Here is a 15,857-nt window from a genome sequence, read left to right as displayed (position 1 = left end):
ATGCCTTGAAGAGACGTTTTGGCGGCGTCAGTCGCCCTGAACTGCAGAAGTTATTGCTCGTACCAGTGATATGATATAAATCGCAATGAACCTAGCAAAGTGCATCCTTTGGTGATGTATAGTGGTAATGTCGCTGCAAATTCGACCCTAATTTTAAGCAATTTCTAATTTTAAACAAGATCTAATACTATGTTATTTTATATCATCAATACTGTTATTTTAATGCGTTATTTTAGTATGTATTTTAAAGTGTACTTGTGTGAGTTGTAATTCTGAACGTCTACTACTTGTATATCATTGTAATGTTCTTACATCAATTCAGCCACTTATGTGGCTGTAAACTGTGGACAATTTCAGTCGTCAAGTTGACAAAAAAACACTTTATTATTATTATTATTATTATTATTATAAATTGTCGTAAACTTGCACACCGAACTTCATAGAGTTTGTCCTTGGCTGTGGTTCGATGATATCGGGCTTCGTTCGAATTTCATCTCTTCCAAGACATTTCCACAACCCCTCCAAGAGACCGCACGCCGACTTTGGCATTCAATGCTTTAATACATTGGGTACAAAAATGACAAACTAACCAAAATGTGACGATCTGTGATGATAAACAAGCAAATTAAGACTGACTCGGAAGCCGGGCAGGGGTGATATCAAATGGATCAGTGACTGAAAAGGCTTGTCTACCTAACTCTTTTGACAGAAAACTGGAAATGTCGCAGCCGCTAATAATTACGTGTAGAATATCTGGAACAGCGACGATGGGCGCAGCGCAGAGGCCATCAACTATGAGTCTGTACAAGATGATGATGATGATGAATGGTTTATTAAAATGCAAATCACTTGCAGCCCGCAGGCTGAATTGCGGATTCGTTACAAACATTTTCAGAGCTTGCATTAAGATAAAACATAGGGTCAATTATTAACCCTATGTTTTATCTTAATACAAGCTCTGAAAATGTTTGTATAAGTATAACAAATAACGTTATGATAAAATTTTACATTTGTACCATAATATGAGTATAAAACGGAATTAAAAGCTTAATAATACAACAATACGGAAATCCTTAAAAACATTAACTATTTGATCAAGCATTTAAAAGGAGAACAGAGGTATTGTAACAAGATCATACAAGTAGGATGTCAACTTTTTAAGGTAGCGAAATGTCATTATTGGCACTCTTGGTAGCGTTGATATCGATAACGTCTAACGATAACGTCTTAGAAAAGATACATCGGGGATTGAGTGGGGCTGAGAACATCACCAATAGACAAATTTTCTTCAAGCACTTCAAGTTCAACGGTTTGTTTTGACTGATGACTAGTGCTTGACTTGCTTGACGTTTTTCGCACCGCTTGTAAAATTCGCTGCAAATCAGGGATAATCTCCTAGCAGATTTGTGATTTGGGTTCGTTTTTTTTGTACGTCTTTTTTCCCGCTCTGTGTTCCATACTACCATCAACTGAAGGTACAAAGGTATTAAATATAGGCCAAAACCACACATCTGCTTAGAGATGACCTCGGGGCTCCCCCTGTGGTCGTTAGCAAGGGATGATGGGAACCCGGATGACGTCACCTCGGGTACATGCGCAATGGCAGGGCGATGTTTTTCGCTACACTGACAATCTCACGGGAAAACTGGAGCTCATCAAGAAATCGCAAAATTCTTCCGTACTTTGGCTTCCAACCGGCGCAGCGACGGACAGACGACGCAAGACACTCTACATGATCGCGCCATAGCCTTTTCCAGGCTGTCAGGTCGAAGGTAAGCGAAGAACAGTAGTTCATAGGAAGGTGACATGTCTATGTGGTCAACCCCCTTTCCGATGGTCAGTCAGATTTTTGACGGAAGATCACAGTCATATATGCCGAGGTTGACGTCAAGTTGAAGAATTTCTTCGTGTCGAAGAAAAACAAGTCAATTTCATTTATTTTCTCAGGGAAAATACCCGAGGTTATGATATGGTAGCTGACGACTTGTAAGTTGTAGAGAAATAGAAACTGAGGAGGGCGGAACTAGTCGATCGTGGGCGGTGAAGATTTGTGAGAGATACCGTGACCTAGATGCCACAAGCATCTTGATGTCAAAATGATGACTGAAGAGTCTGTATGTGGCACACCATGATCTTCAATCGTTTCGTATTGAAATCTCAATTTTCCACGATTGAGCCCCGCAAATGCGCTCGAATTGTGTCCGATATAGTAACGCACCGTGGTTACAGTTGATACCTGCTTGGTCCCAAAGGTCCTATCGTACTACGTCCAGACCTCCTTCCAGTGCAAAAAAAAATTGTCAATAAACATTTTAGACCACGCTATGATTTCTTTGAAATAGACAGTCTTCGAGAAATTTCTTTTTCATCAACCTCAAGGTCATATCATTTCCAGGAATTCGATTATGGCAAGTCAAGGGTAGAGTCTGGCGCTCCCCTCCCCCTTCCATAATGGCAGTAAACACATGTTGACATACAGGAATGCGTGTGTAATGTATAACCAGCGGCAAATACATACAGTTTTAATAGCAACGCTGAAGGCAAAATTCGTCATACAACAACAGTTAATAGTGACACACCTGATCGTGACTATTCCAGCTCACTGTACTGTATATAACACACTGTTTGAGTCACAATTAGGTGCAACACTGATGATGCAAAGGAAAGGGGTGTGGTTGCTTAATTAGCATATCTTGTCATGCTTATGGTTGTTCCCTCAAGTTTCAATGTTACCAGGTCATCAGTCATCTTTAATCCATATACTATTTAAAAACTGTAAGTGTAATATGCATCTTGTGTATTTTGTATGTACTAAAATGTATGTAGTGAAATGGTTATAACGTTATGCTCAATAACAAGAAATAAGTCAATCTCAACATTCATTTAGACATGAAACCTCACAAAAATTTTTGTTGAACAATTACTTTGTTTCCTCACTACCAAGATTTAGATATTTGATATGACCTACAAACATTTGACTGTGGTATACCAAGGACATTATACACAGTGTATAATGTCCTTGGGTATACGTAAATGTTCTTTTATGTATGAAGTTAATTTGTTAATAATGCCATGGATGTCAACTACATGTAGACTACACAAAAAGAAAAGCAGTGTCATTTACTCATGGTACAAAAAGTCAATTTCATAAAAAAAATTATCATCATGAAATTTATGAAGGCATTTTTTCACCATTGCTGATAATTTGTGTTATGTTCTCATTATGTTGATATTTGATTTTTGTGAGACTAAGTAAATATTCACAGTTTCATTTTTTTTGCATAATACGTTATGCCAATCATCAAATTTGAGAATCAGATGTTTGCACATAACAAAAACTGTAAAAGGAAAACATATTTATGCATAACATATCTTAGTTGTCTGTCCTTGGTTGAACATAACGCTGCAGTGGAACAATCTTCAATTCCCTTTTCATCAATAATATATGATATATAGGTAATGTTGAAGACCTGGTTGCAAAAGGGTAAGGTCATTTCTATATTTTAGATCACAATGCAACTGTACCATGGAATATCTAATTTGGTCTCTCAGTTTTTAGAAAGAAGGCTTGATGAAAGGTTTTGTATGAATAAATTAATGGCCTACTTGTAGAGTTAAAGATACTGTGATAGAGCAATAAATTATATTATTAATTTAGGAACAATCTGATACAAACAATATTCTGTTGTTCTTTTGTAAAATTATCTTTTAACTTTCAAAATGCAATGAATATATAGAACCGAGTTAGTAAAGTAGAGTCATTTGGTCAGGGAGGGCTTCTTTCCAGGATAGTATAAAATTTTTAAAAGACCAAAAGGTGTAAAACAGTCGTCATACTGTAATATTCTGATTGTAAAACCAGGGGTCGAAATACCCCTCCGTGTGCAAGTTGGTGCAGCTAAAATTGGTGCTGTGCAACTAAATTTTTACCAGTATGCACCGGCTCAAGTAAGCTTATCCCATAAAAATACCCAATAAAGAACTGAAAAGGTAACAAACCCAGAACCCAGGGAGTTTTTCTTCATTTTTTATAATCAATTAGAAAGTTACTATCTAAGTCACTGCCATGGTTAGTAGTTTATCCCCTCGACAGTGTAAGCAAATGTTGGATATTATAGTTACCACACATTTGTTTGGTTGTGTACCTTTTATTTTTGGGTGGTGCAACTAATTTTTTTTGGTGCAACTAATTTTTTTTTTCAACTGCACCAGTGCAAGTTGACCCCAAAATCTATTTCAACCCTTGAAAACAGTCATCATACTGTTATATTCTGACTGTAGCAGAATCAAGCAGCAACAGTTCCCTTGTCCTGTGGAGATTGAGCCCTGTTTACTGTATACAGTCTGCAGCTGTGGAGAGAAGCTCACCAGATGTTGAATGAATTGTGCCAAATTCATTAGTTTTGGTCTGTTGTAGACTTCCCTTGCCCTTCCAAAATCCGTTCCCCAACTCAAAACGTTTTTCAGTTCAACATGATGAAAATACCCTCTGATTTTCCTTGATGGAAGGAATCTGCGTTATAAGACTTGTGGTGGGCCCCCGGGCTGGTTTTCTGGGACACTCTAACCTACATTAGATGTGGAGATGGATGAGGGAATGCCCCTTGCGAGCTGTTACAGTGTGTAGTGCATGGCAGGATTACAGCTCAGAACCATCCGTCAGCGGCATGTCCTTATGTGGGTGCTACAAATGTGTTGGTGGCGTGCCGGGAGGACTTGGCGTTGCAGATGTTTATCGCCTCCGACATTTATCAGAAGGTGGGACAAACGTGGCCCCAGGTATCGTCTAGACACAGAGGGTAGACAGCCGCGGAAGTGTTTCCCTTTGTGGTTCCATTGTGTGAGAATTTTGTGATTGTTATGTGGTGGGCATTCAATATGTTTGCTCTCGTCCAAAAACTCAAAGAAGAGAATTATTCAAACTTACACTGTGTCAATGTGCACTGTACAGTATGTTGAAATTCTACAGTATAGTATTGTGAAATTCTACCATAAAGGTCGTATGGCTGACTTACATACTTAGTATTCTTCTTGTGTATTTTTGCTCCCTTCCGACAACTTAAAGAAGAGAATTATTCAAATTTACACTGTGAGTCTGTGACAATTTGGAATACAGAACTTATATGAGGAGAATACAAAACAGAATGCAGTAACAGGTAGAGGCTGACTTTTAAAAAGCTTTTACTGACCTTACTAGTATTGATGAAAACTTGTACAGAATGGAAATTCTACCATTATAAACATAGGCCGTATGTCTGACTTACTTCTTGTGTATGTCATATAAATTATAAGCAATGTAAGCCACAGATTGGTAGTTGATCTTGAATTTCTGCATGCTTTTAGTATAGAGGGTGGGACATTATATTAAAGGTAGGAGAATTAAAGCTTTAACTTAAAGGATGGATGGAATTTCAATAAGGAGAGGGACCATGAAAGCCAACATCTACAGTCCCCACTCACCATTATTTTCTCCTCTGAATGATACTAAAAATAATTTTCACTCATGGTTCAGCCTTCTCAAAAAAATTTAGAGTAGGTGGCTGATAAGAAAAAGTAGCAGGCGAGCCACGAAGTGGCTCGAAGCGAGCCGCGCAGCGGGCAGGGGGAGGGTACGGGAGGGGGGTGGCCCCCCTCCCGTTGGGGGGTCCGGGGGGCCTCCCCGTAGGAAATCGTAAAAATTAGACCCTAAACATCGTTTTTGGTACATTCTGAGCAGCTTTTATGGCAATCTTGTGGCTCCAAAATTTACTGTTCGTGCACAAATAATTCCGGAAAAAGGCTGTATTAAAATTGTTTGCCACTCCGATCGTATTACGCGCGGTCCTTGCGCCCGGCCACAAAATGCAGAAAAATAAAGAAAGCATATTTAAATGTCAATTTGATCGAAAACATAATCATTGGGGATGTGAAAAAATGTCACAGTTTCGCTTTTTGGAAGTTTTGTTTCTGTTTTGACGGTTTAATTCTAGCGGGGTGCGATCCATAAATGCCCTATGGAAATTCACCCCGCGTCCCGGTACACTGACTTCCGGGTTCCTTGAACAAGAAAATTACGAGAAAATGGCCAAAAATACGGCGTTGAGAAATATGCATCTTCCCGAAAATTCTTTTAATTATGTATTTCTTTAATAGGATGTTGCTTAGTAGTCGTAGAAAAAACGTAGAAAGCAGCGTAAATGTGTCTCTTCTTCACCGGCGAGAGCCTGCCGGCGAAGAAAAATCTTCCCGCGCTGCCGGCTGCTCGCCACATCGCTTATCCAATCAGAATGCAGGTCATGTGAGGTGAACCAATCACAGCGTCGATCGCACGCTGCTACTTAATATTCATGACAAGATGGCGCCTGAAAGCTCCTGTTTTTGTACAGCGAAGCGGAGTGTGCGTGTTTTTATTCCGGGGTTTTGACGCTGATTTTTGGCTAGCCGTGATTAAGCTACAAATGCCACACTAGTGGAGACAACAGATGAGTGATCATTTTACGATCGACAAGAACTTTTGATGAATGAAACAGCTGTGAAATCTCGCTGATGGCGATTTGTTTTTGAAAATTTGTCTCTGTGTATGAAAGATATGAACACGCTTCTATACATGTCTTGATATTTTTTGACGTGATTTGTACTAGTTATTTGTAGCAGGAATGTTACTAGTGCCGGGAGAAGTTGGGAAGGTAGCGGCTTGATAAATTTTCGTGAGCAACGAGTTTACGAAGCAAGTTCCACCTAGCTCGAGCGATACAGCTCCGCGGATACAACTCGAGCCCGAACAAGACCCTCCCCCGTAAAGTTTCGGCCGCTCTGGCCGGCCGCGGGCCGGTCGTAGAAGCAAACGCTGACTCGTGCTCTAGAAATCTGCACAGGAGGCTAAGAAAGAAGCAGTTTTCAGATCCAGAAAGCTAGCAGAAATTTGTCTGAAGTTCGTCAGAAGAAATGAGCCGGTGAAGTTTGTGAGAAAATGTAACGGAGCTTACTTGTTTTTCTGAAAATTTAGACGAAAGTAGCCGGCGCAAAAATTTGAAAATTTTGACGAAAGTAGCCGGCGCAAAAATTTGAGTAGGCGGCGATTTTCGCCGGTAGCCGGCTTGTTTTGAGAAGGCTGTGGTTGATCCAGAGGTACTGTAATCACCAACTTGATCAGGTCAGAGCTTGGAGTATGACATCATGTTATTGTCTGAGGTCACAATGTGACAATCTTGGCTGGTGAGGTCATCGACCTTTGGTGACATGAGTCACACCAGGGGGAGGCCAACATCTGTCCCACTGCATAGTACTTTTACATACTGTTGTGTCTGGCAAAGTAAATGGCATTATTAAGGTGGTCCAGAAGGATAGCTGAGGCATATTTAGAAATACTACGAACTCTATCTGATATGGTAGTCTTTTGGGTCTATTTTTATAATTTTCTTTCGTCTTGTCACTATGGCCACATTTTGGCCGCCAAATTGACCGCCAAATTGTGCATTTTTTTCACGCTCCAGCCAGGCCCCAGTGGGGGTGTGCACATTATTTTTAAAAGCTACTCCGCCGCTCGACCAATCAGGCTCGCTGGTCATTACGTAAACTGAGAGCTTCACTTTCATAATTTTTGGGAAGGGAAAAGACACTGGAAAAGAGAGTTTTACTGAGCGTTTGATGTCAGTTGTTTGCAAAACGTTTTGGGTAAAAACCTGCCAAATGCAAAGAATAATAATTTTCTGAAAACACAAGCCGTTTCCATTGTTTATCACACTTCGTATCGGCAAAATGATGTCAAGTTGCAACACACAACCAGAGATATGCAGCCACACAAATCACCAAAAACGCCAGAAATAATCTGACAACTTCCAATATAAAAACATTCGACTGCCAAAAGAAACGAAGCTGTCTGCTTTGAGCCACAAGTTAGATCTTGGTTTAGTTATGAGCGGCCTGGCGGACCGGGTCACTGCATGCATAAAGAGCCGCGCTTGGTAGTTCATACTCGGCCGGCGTTATCCTTTGTGTTCTTTCATGATTTTCACAGACAACTCATACTAAGTAATTTTCTACCGAATAAAAACGCGTCTCTACCTGTGCACTGTCTTATTATTCTGAGTTTGTATCGACTGCAACACGTTTGTAACTACTAAACGTTAACGTTACGTTCTAGTGAACAGACATGATAAGAACTACTAGTAATTTTTATAAAATCATCTACGTTTTTATTAAAAAATACGATACTTACAAACTTCAGCAGAATTTTTACATAATCTTACGGTAACTGCTAACAATAATATTTTACGATTTACAGCATACAGCAAATAGTAGCCGCTTACAAAAAAAATCAGTTCCAACAGATTTTACAGAGATAGTCCGTACTTTTCAGATAGAACATAGAACGTCGTGCGTGAAAATTATTTCCACAAGTCTAGGACAACGTGCAACGTAAATACACATAATCAACAAAATTATATACGCTCATAATCTCATACCACGTCCGGGCAAGCTTTTTTCCAGGGCTATCTACTCCGGTATCGCGCGATAACTTTTCAGTGTTGTGATCTTGCTGATCGTCAATCTCCTCTGGCAGGGTAGGCCTAAAAAACAAGTCCGTAACTCCAGAATACCCCGGCAGATTTTCTCCAATAAGGTCTCAGAATAGTCCATAAACCTTCATCTGCAAATCTACGTAGGATACGGCCGTGAAAAAGATCGTCTACCGGCCCAAATGCTGGCGCAAAGCACACAGCTTTCTCCGCTCGCAAAGAAGACACGCCATCCGCCATTTTGGGTGAGTCACGTGACCCCTACTCCCGCGAAATCTTAGCGTTCTTTTTGGCTGTTCTTTTTACTGGACATATCCCCGGCCTGTTTTTCCAAATAGCGCCGCAGTAAGCTAAATACAGCGTGCTGACAGGCCAATGACCCATTTTTCAGTGGGAGGGATGGGCGCCCATGGAATGGCGACAAAAAATTGGCGATTTCGGCTCTTTCGGGCTTCAAAATGGACATTATGTAACCCCTACGACATATACAGCATTTTAAGAATGAAACTGTGGAAAAAATGTTCATGGAAAGAGACAAAAAGGTGGTATTTATTTAAAGATAAGCTTATAAACTAAAATCGTATGCGAGGCCGACACACTGCGCCGCTTTATATGTTGGGGAGGGGTGCTGGCGCATGGCACTGTTGACATTTACGAAAAAAAATTCATAAAAAATCAACACTTTGAGATATTAAAAAATGCTCGCATACGTTTGTTCCTATTACTAGTGTGTGCCTTTCAACAAAATATGGTGAATAAAAACCAAAGCGCTGGCCAGAAAAATTGATTTTTCTAAAAAGGGGGCGTGGCTCATAACTCGAGATGACGTCATGATTACGTCATCAAAATTTGCATAAATTATCATCTTGCACTAAGGTACTTACACAAAAAAAATGAATGACCATAGGTAATCCTAAGTAGTATTTTTAGGATGTCCCCAAAGTCCTCAGCCACCCTTCCATACCACCTTAAGGTGGGTGTACATACATGTATACTTGTGATATAGCAGGTAACATTCCACTTGTATGAGATTTTCATATTTATATACTAACGTTATATATATAGCAAATTGCCCAATATGTAATGGTATCAAACAGGTAGATAAAACCAATGTCCTTGATAGAACTACTAACAAAGAAACTACTGTACCGGTATTTGGGATAGGTGTTAGCAAAATGGCCAGATAAATGGTTTTGTTGTTATACGATGTTGCCAGCCTTCCCCTGTGTTATAACCCTGTCATGTAGAACAAATTGGCAGCTGACATTTGTGTATTTTAAGAATGCTAAGAAGAATTTAGTACATTGTCAGTTTTGGGCTGTTCCAAAAGCAGAAATCTCACACAATGGTAAAACCGTTGGCACGTCAAGTTGGGAAATTCTTCATCTATTTTGAATAGATCAGTTGTACTTAATGCAAAATGTTGTTTGTACTGATTCTGTTTGTTATTTGTATTGTCTAACTCTTTTGCAGGCCACAATAATATGTGTAACGTTACCGATTTTGTAAAAAAAAAATTAGGTCAACAGACATGAACATGTACATGTGAAAAGACTTGCAACTGTAAGTCCTTTCAGAGTTTAAAAAAGTACCGGCCATTCTCTCCAAATTGTTGCCTCTTTGGTTTGGATGGAAGCCACCTTTACAAGGAGGAAATCTACAGGATAAACCACCTATTGGTACTTTTGGCCAATTGATATAATTCACATACTATTAGACTGTTATTATTCATTGTCAACTGTACAGTAGAGCCTTACTTCCTGTCCCACTGAAGTGTACATGTACATCAGAAGCTTTAAGAAGAGTTCTAGCCAGCATCTGTCTTTGCATCATTTGACAGAATTTTTCCTCTCAATGATGACGGACATAAATTTTACCCAAATTCCTTCATCTTTGACGGACAAAAAGTTTTGTGTAAAGATATAGAAAAAGCCATTAAACAAAGTGCAAGCAGTCATCTTGGACTGACAAAAATTGGCACTAAAGGTATGTCGGTAAAGTCTACCAGCAAATTTAAACTTTGCTCCTTGAAATGCAGGAAATACTAAGTGTTGCAGAGGGTCAAGATTTCAAAATTTTCCTGGGAGAGCATGCCCCCGGACCTAGGATTGTCACACTGAAGTGCTCAACATGATTTTACATCAAACGGAAATGGACATGACGGAAAAAAATTCAGGGTGGCTAGAAGTACTAGAACATAAGTTGTAATTTCATCAGCAATCCAACATGTCTCATGCACTCAAGTTGTCTTTTTGCTAGATAGAGATCGATATAGACATACGTCTATATCTTGGTTAGAATGCTAATTGCTTAGTTAGAATGTTTTAACATGTTAAAATATTTTAACATGTTAAAACTTCATTCTAATCAGAAGACTAAATGACTGATGGTATTTTTTAGTGCAGGAGATGAGATGCTTGTTTTTGATTGATTTCCATCCCTGTAATTGGTTTACGGTGATACCATAGAATTTTGAAAAATGTGTAATTATTGTTCATTTTGATCAAGTGATATTATTAAGTACTGTATAATCAATATATGGTGGTTGAGCACGCAGAAGCTATAGAACTGTCATAAAATAGGCTGTATCCATCATAAGGTACATATTCAAGGCCTTAACTTAAGTCGTTTTAAAAACTTGTAGATTATTTTTACCACAATTTTCTAGCTTGAGTAACCAAAAAAATGACTAAATATTCAGATATATAAGAAATAGGGGAAACTATAACTTAGCAAAACCATATAATTACATGTAACTTAGCAGAACCACCAAAAAAATGACTAAATATTCAGATATATAAGAAATAGGGGAAACTATAACTTAGCAGAACCTTATACATGTAACTTAGCAGAACCTTACATGTAACATGTTACAGAACCTTACAGTTCAAACCTGTGGTTATAACTGAAATATAACTGCCTCGTGCAACGTATAGTGGTGAGTCTTTTATCCAATATAGACTGTACCAAAGCCAGCCTCCCTGCTTATCTACTTAATTAGCTGGCTTTGAAGAACCTATATGTTTGCCTCCAACACACCAGGATCTCTCTTATCTGGTCAATATTGGAGATTAGTTGACCAATCAGGACCTGTGGGCCAGACAGGTTATTAATCGCCGCATCTTTTCAAAGGGTGGCAGGGATTTTCTCTATAAGTACCTGCGTGGCGATAGCTACAGGCTTTGCGGCAAACAGTACTCTCTAGTGGACCAACTCCCCTGGCATGTTATCTATCTCTCTGTTTGGCCAATTTCTACTCTTTCCAGTCACATCGTGGTAGAGGCTAGGACGGCATGTCTAGACTCACAGAGTCCTTTGTTTCTTGTTTGTCCAGACTTATTATTGTGTATTCTCAACAGCCAGACTGGAAATAGTAAAACTCACGGTACTTCCTGCTTGAGTTCCATGACCTCGTGCCTTTGCCAAATGACATTGACCTTTATGACTGCTCAGTCGATCAGATTCTGTACCCAATTCTAGCATTTCAGACAAATTTGTTAAGTAGTAGTTTTAACAAAAGAATTTACATGACATAATGCTGTGGTATGAGGGTTTCCTTTAATCTCCAAGCAGATCTTTTGATGGGGGTAAGACAGTATCAAATTGGCCAGTCTTTATCCATTTCCCCACTTAGATTAGGTTTCCTTGGTATCATACATTAAATTGCTTCTTACATGTATCATGAACAGATATCAACCACTTGAGAAATGAATCAGATTTCTGGTAGGAATTCCTGCATCCCACCGTCACTAGTAACATGGAAGTCTGTACATTTTGGGCTGACAGGACAGTCCCAGCCATTTCGGTTACCATGGCAAGGTTATTTGATACCCTCATCCCTGGGGTGCTGAGGTGGGCAGCTGTCCGGTCAGTAGAACTGGGGTGCCCTGGCCAGAAGGTCATTAACCTAGATAAAAGACATCAACTGCGCTTTTTACACTAAAGTGCCCGAAACTGCCCATTGCACTTTCCCACAAGCCACTAGGGAGTCCAAACTTACACCACTTCATCTATACCTCAAAACTATATACCACACAAAAATCCAGACAATTGCTCTTCCAGAACTCAAACTGCTAACACACAAACCAACAAACACAAAGGGTCCACTGCAGTGACATAGCGACCCCCCCCCCCACAAGGCCCATTGTCAAACTTGACCTTGGTCTCTACAACAGTAACTTGCCTACCAAAATCATGAATATCTTTTTACATATACCCAAGTTATCCTGCTAACAAATGACAAACACAAAAGTTCCACTGCACTGTATGTATTTCCCAACAACATGTGTACATTTATACCAGAAATGCTCTTTTTGTTGTCTATTTAAATTCTTAATTGCAAATGACAGTTAAACTTAAAGATTATATTAGTAAATGTGTATTTTAGTTAGAGACACAGGTTACTTGTCAATTTTTGTAATTTTCCGGGGGGTACGTTTATTCCGGGGGGTATGTTTATTAGATTTTGAAGATTTGTCAGGGGGGTACATTTATTGGGGGGGGGGTATGTTTATTCGGCAGATGAGAGTAAATGTTACATATTGTAGGTCCTGTGGTAGGGAGTTCTAGAGCTTTACAGTGGCCGGGAGGAAGGTTCTTCTGTAGGACAGAGGTAGGTCAGTGAAAATGACTAATTCAACTACTGTACATCAAGTAAGAATGACCCGCCCTCCTCCCTCTGGCCCATTCTCTGACAGAACAATGGATGTCCTTGGCTTACAAGTCAATAGAACATCTGAAAATAGGCCCGCAAAAATCAATCCTGCAAGGCGATGGATGGCAGGGTTTCTTCTTGTCATAAATCTATCATCCTTAGGCTAGGCCTAACCAGCTGGTTGGGGCGTAATGGTGCTGATAAAGGTACAGCTAGTTGGGTGTGTGTACTGTCTGCAGCTAGATCTAATACAAAAGGCTGTAAATGTTGAAGGAGATTAGAAATTGGATTCATGCTGTACATCATGGTACAATCATGTACTTGTGAGATGAGGCTGAGACACTCTAGGATAAACCAACATGTTCATATTGACTATATGTTATATCTATTTGCTCTCTGCATTTTGTCGCAATCATCATTGTGACGTTACATTTTAGCCATTGGAGGCTGTGATAATGATATTATATTTTGAAATCCAATGCTTTTTCTTATGAACTTGAAAAGGTTTTCAGTCAGAAAAGTCATCAGATATAATGGTACATACACTAGGGCTGCGTACCGGGGCCAGGTGGACCGGTACGGATCGGAAAAATAGTATCGGTCTGGTCCGAAAAACTGAAACGTTGGTGGACCGGTTTTTTAGACCGGAACAAAAATTCATACTTGATCACTACACACAAAGAGGCCTGCCAGGAAAATGAACATCCAGCGTTAAAATAAGAGAGATTTACCTTAGTTTCCGTCTCTGAGAACTAGTGAGAACTAGTGAGAAGTGAGGTAGGAAACCTAGTTATATCATCCATGGTTATATTTGATGTTCTGTGAAAGATACAGGACAAATTGTCAACACTTTATTCATGTTTCTGTCATTATTGAAGAATTTCAGTAGAACATGTGACGCGCGTGAATTTTCAAGTATAGGTACAGGTCCGGACCTGGACCTAAACCTCTGTACCTGTATCTGTACCTGATGTTACGAAAAGGTACACAGCCCTAGTCCTGGGGCATGCTTACATCTATACTCTCTTTCAAAAATGTTGAGATCTTAACCCTTTGAAAGGCTATTTCCTTTACTTTATTATTTGAGGGGCAAATTTTGCTGGTGGACTAATCTTAGTTTAACGACATATCTTAACGTGCCAATTTTTGCCAAAAGATAACAGATGGGGCAAAAATTTTGTCTGTCATGAGCAACAAAAGTCAGTCAAGTGATGGAAGGACAGAAACTGGCTAGACAACTGCATGACGGGAAAAGAAGTGACCCATATTCCTCTTGACATCTGCTTGGAGAGGCAGCCTTCCTCCCTTCCCTTCTCTTTTGCACACACACACAGTGATGACTGGTCCTAACGTGTACTTGTCAGTTCTGGGCTGGGAGTATTAGCTGTGCCATGTTTGGCTGTACTGTGTTTGTTCTGAACACAGAGAGTCACACAGCAGTGACCGGCTTGTGACACTGTCTCACAACCATCCCCTCATCACAGTACTCAAACCTTCCAGTTTCCTGTATCATAGTGTATGTGCTGTTCCATGACTGGAGGTATACGATTGGTGCTTTTTCACGGTACGTACAGAGGCTTTACTGTAATCCTGCCTCCAAGTGCTTTGGTGATGAGTTGGTGAAAGGTCTCACTGTCTCGCTGATAGTCCCAGGCAGATTTTAGGAACTGAGTAAAGCATACATGTAACGTTAGATCTAAATATAGTATCTGTAATGACTTCGAGCTGCTTGGTCATAATGATACTGTATACTGCTTTAAAAAGTAACAGCACCTTAGCTTAATGACGTAAGCTGAAAAGATTATGTTGGTATTTCAAAGAAATCCATTATTTTCTACACTGACAATCCAGAATTATCAGTCGAATCAAGGAGGTTAACCTCCATGGTCGAATGCTGCATAATCAGTGAATTATGTAACATTGTTTCACCAACGCACGAAGGCATGTGTATTATATTAGTCATCTTAGAATAGACGGGGGAAATCAATTTGCATCGAATACTGGAATGAGAACATTGTTGGTCATTTAGATATATCTCTTTTTTGAGGTTGTATCTAGCTATGATTCTGTTCTATTACATATATATTAGGATTCTATGGCATTGGCAGATTGAGTCTTGTCTCAGGGTTGTGGTTTAAATCAGTGGTTTGGATACCTCCTGTAGATGTCTACTCCAGGATCTAGAAAATTGTATCATTTCTGGGAAGTGTAATCCCAGTGGGAAAGGTGGTACAAGATGACGGTAGAGGTTATATACTGTAAATCACCATTTTTTCATGGTACTTTTATATTATTAGCGGTTTTCGCTGTCACTTCTATACGGTGAAGCTATCATTACCACGACCAAAAAACTCCCCGACTTTCTTTTTTCTGTGCCTGCTGCCACCCCTGAACATGTCCATTTTTCTCAGACCGCAAACTTTTTCTACCGTGATCATGAACATAATAGTGATTTACAGTATACTAATTGTGAATATGCCTGAAGTCTGCAGATATGTATCTTGCATTTTTCCCCCGTTCTTGTAGCTGCAAGTCCAGGGTGTTGTCCCATAGAGATCATGGACACGTGTAGTAATGCCCTGTTTTAATTGATTGATTTGGTATTGATTTTTGTGCAAAAGTACAAAAGGCCATTGTGGAGAATGTCATGAATCCATGGAAGGGCAAGCAGGTAGTGAACAACAGGAAAAATTAGTTTGGAGCTT

At 39.6% G+C, this 15,857-nt stretch overlaps 1 protein-coding gene across 2 annotated transcripts in view; it reads left to right on the top strand.

The window, feature by feature from the left end:
• Window positions 1-1,590: 1,590 nt before the first annotated feature.
• Window positions 1,591-15,857, top strand: part of LOC109466884 (OTU domain-containing protein 7B-like) — a 38,671-nt gene continuing 24,404 nt past the window's right edge. The window contains exon 1 of one of the 2 annotated variants that reach the window (XM_019764749.1): window positions 1,591-1,772. The gene's annotated coding sequence lies outside the window, so the exon portion shown is untranslated. Of the gene's footprint in view, window positions 1,773-14,607; window positions 14,717-15,857 lie in introns of those variants that run through there. The other variant, XM_019764750.1, reaches the window with a different exon arrangement.

Source organism: Branchiostoma belcheri, unplaced genomic scaffold (genome assembly GCF_001625305.1).
Source record: "Branchiostoma belcheri isolate BF01 breed outbred unplaced genomic scaffold, Haploidv18h27 scaffold170, whole genome shotgun sequence".
Classification (NCBI taxonomy): domain Eukaryota; kingdom Metazoa; phylum Chordata; class Leptocardii; order Amphioxiformes; family Branchiostomatidae; genus Branchiostoma; species Branchiostoma belcheri.
The sequence above is the reverse complement of the archived record's forward strand: the minus strand, read 5'-3'. Positions and strand labels throughout refer to the sequence as shown.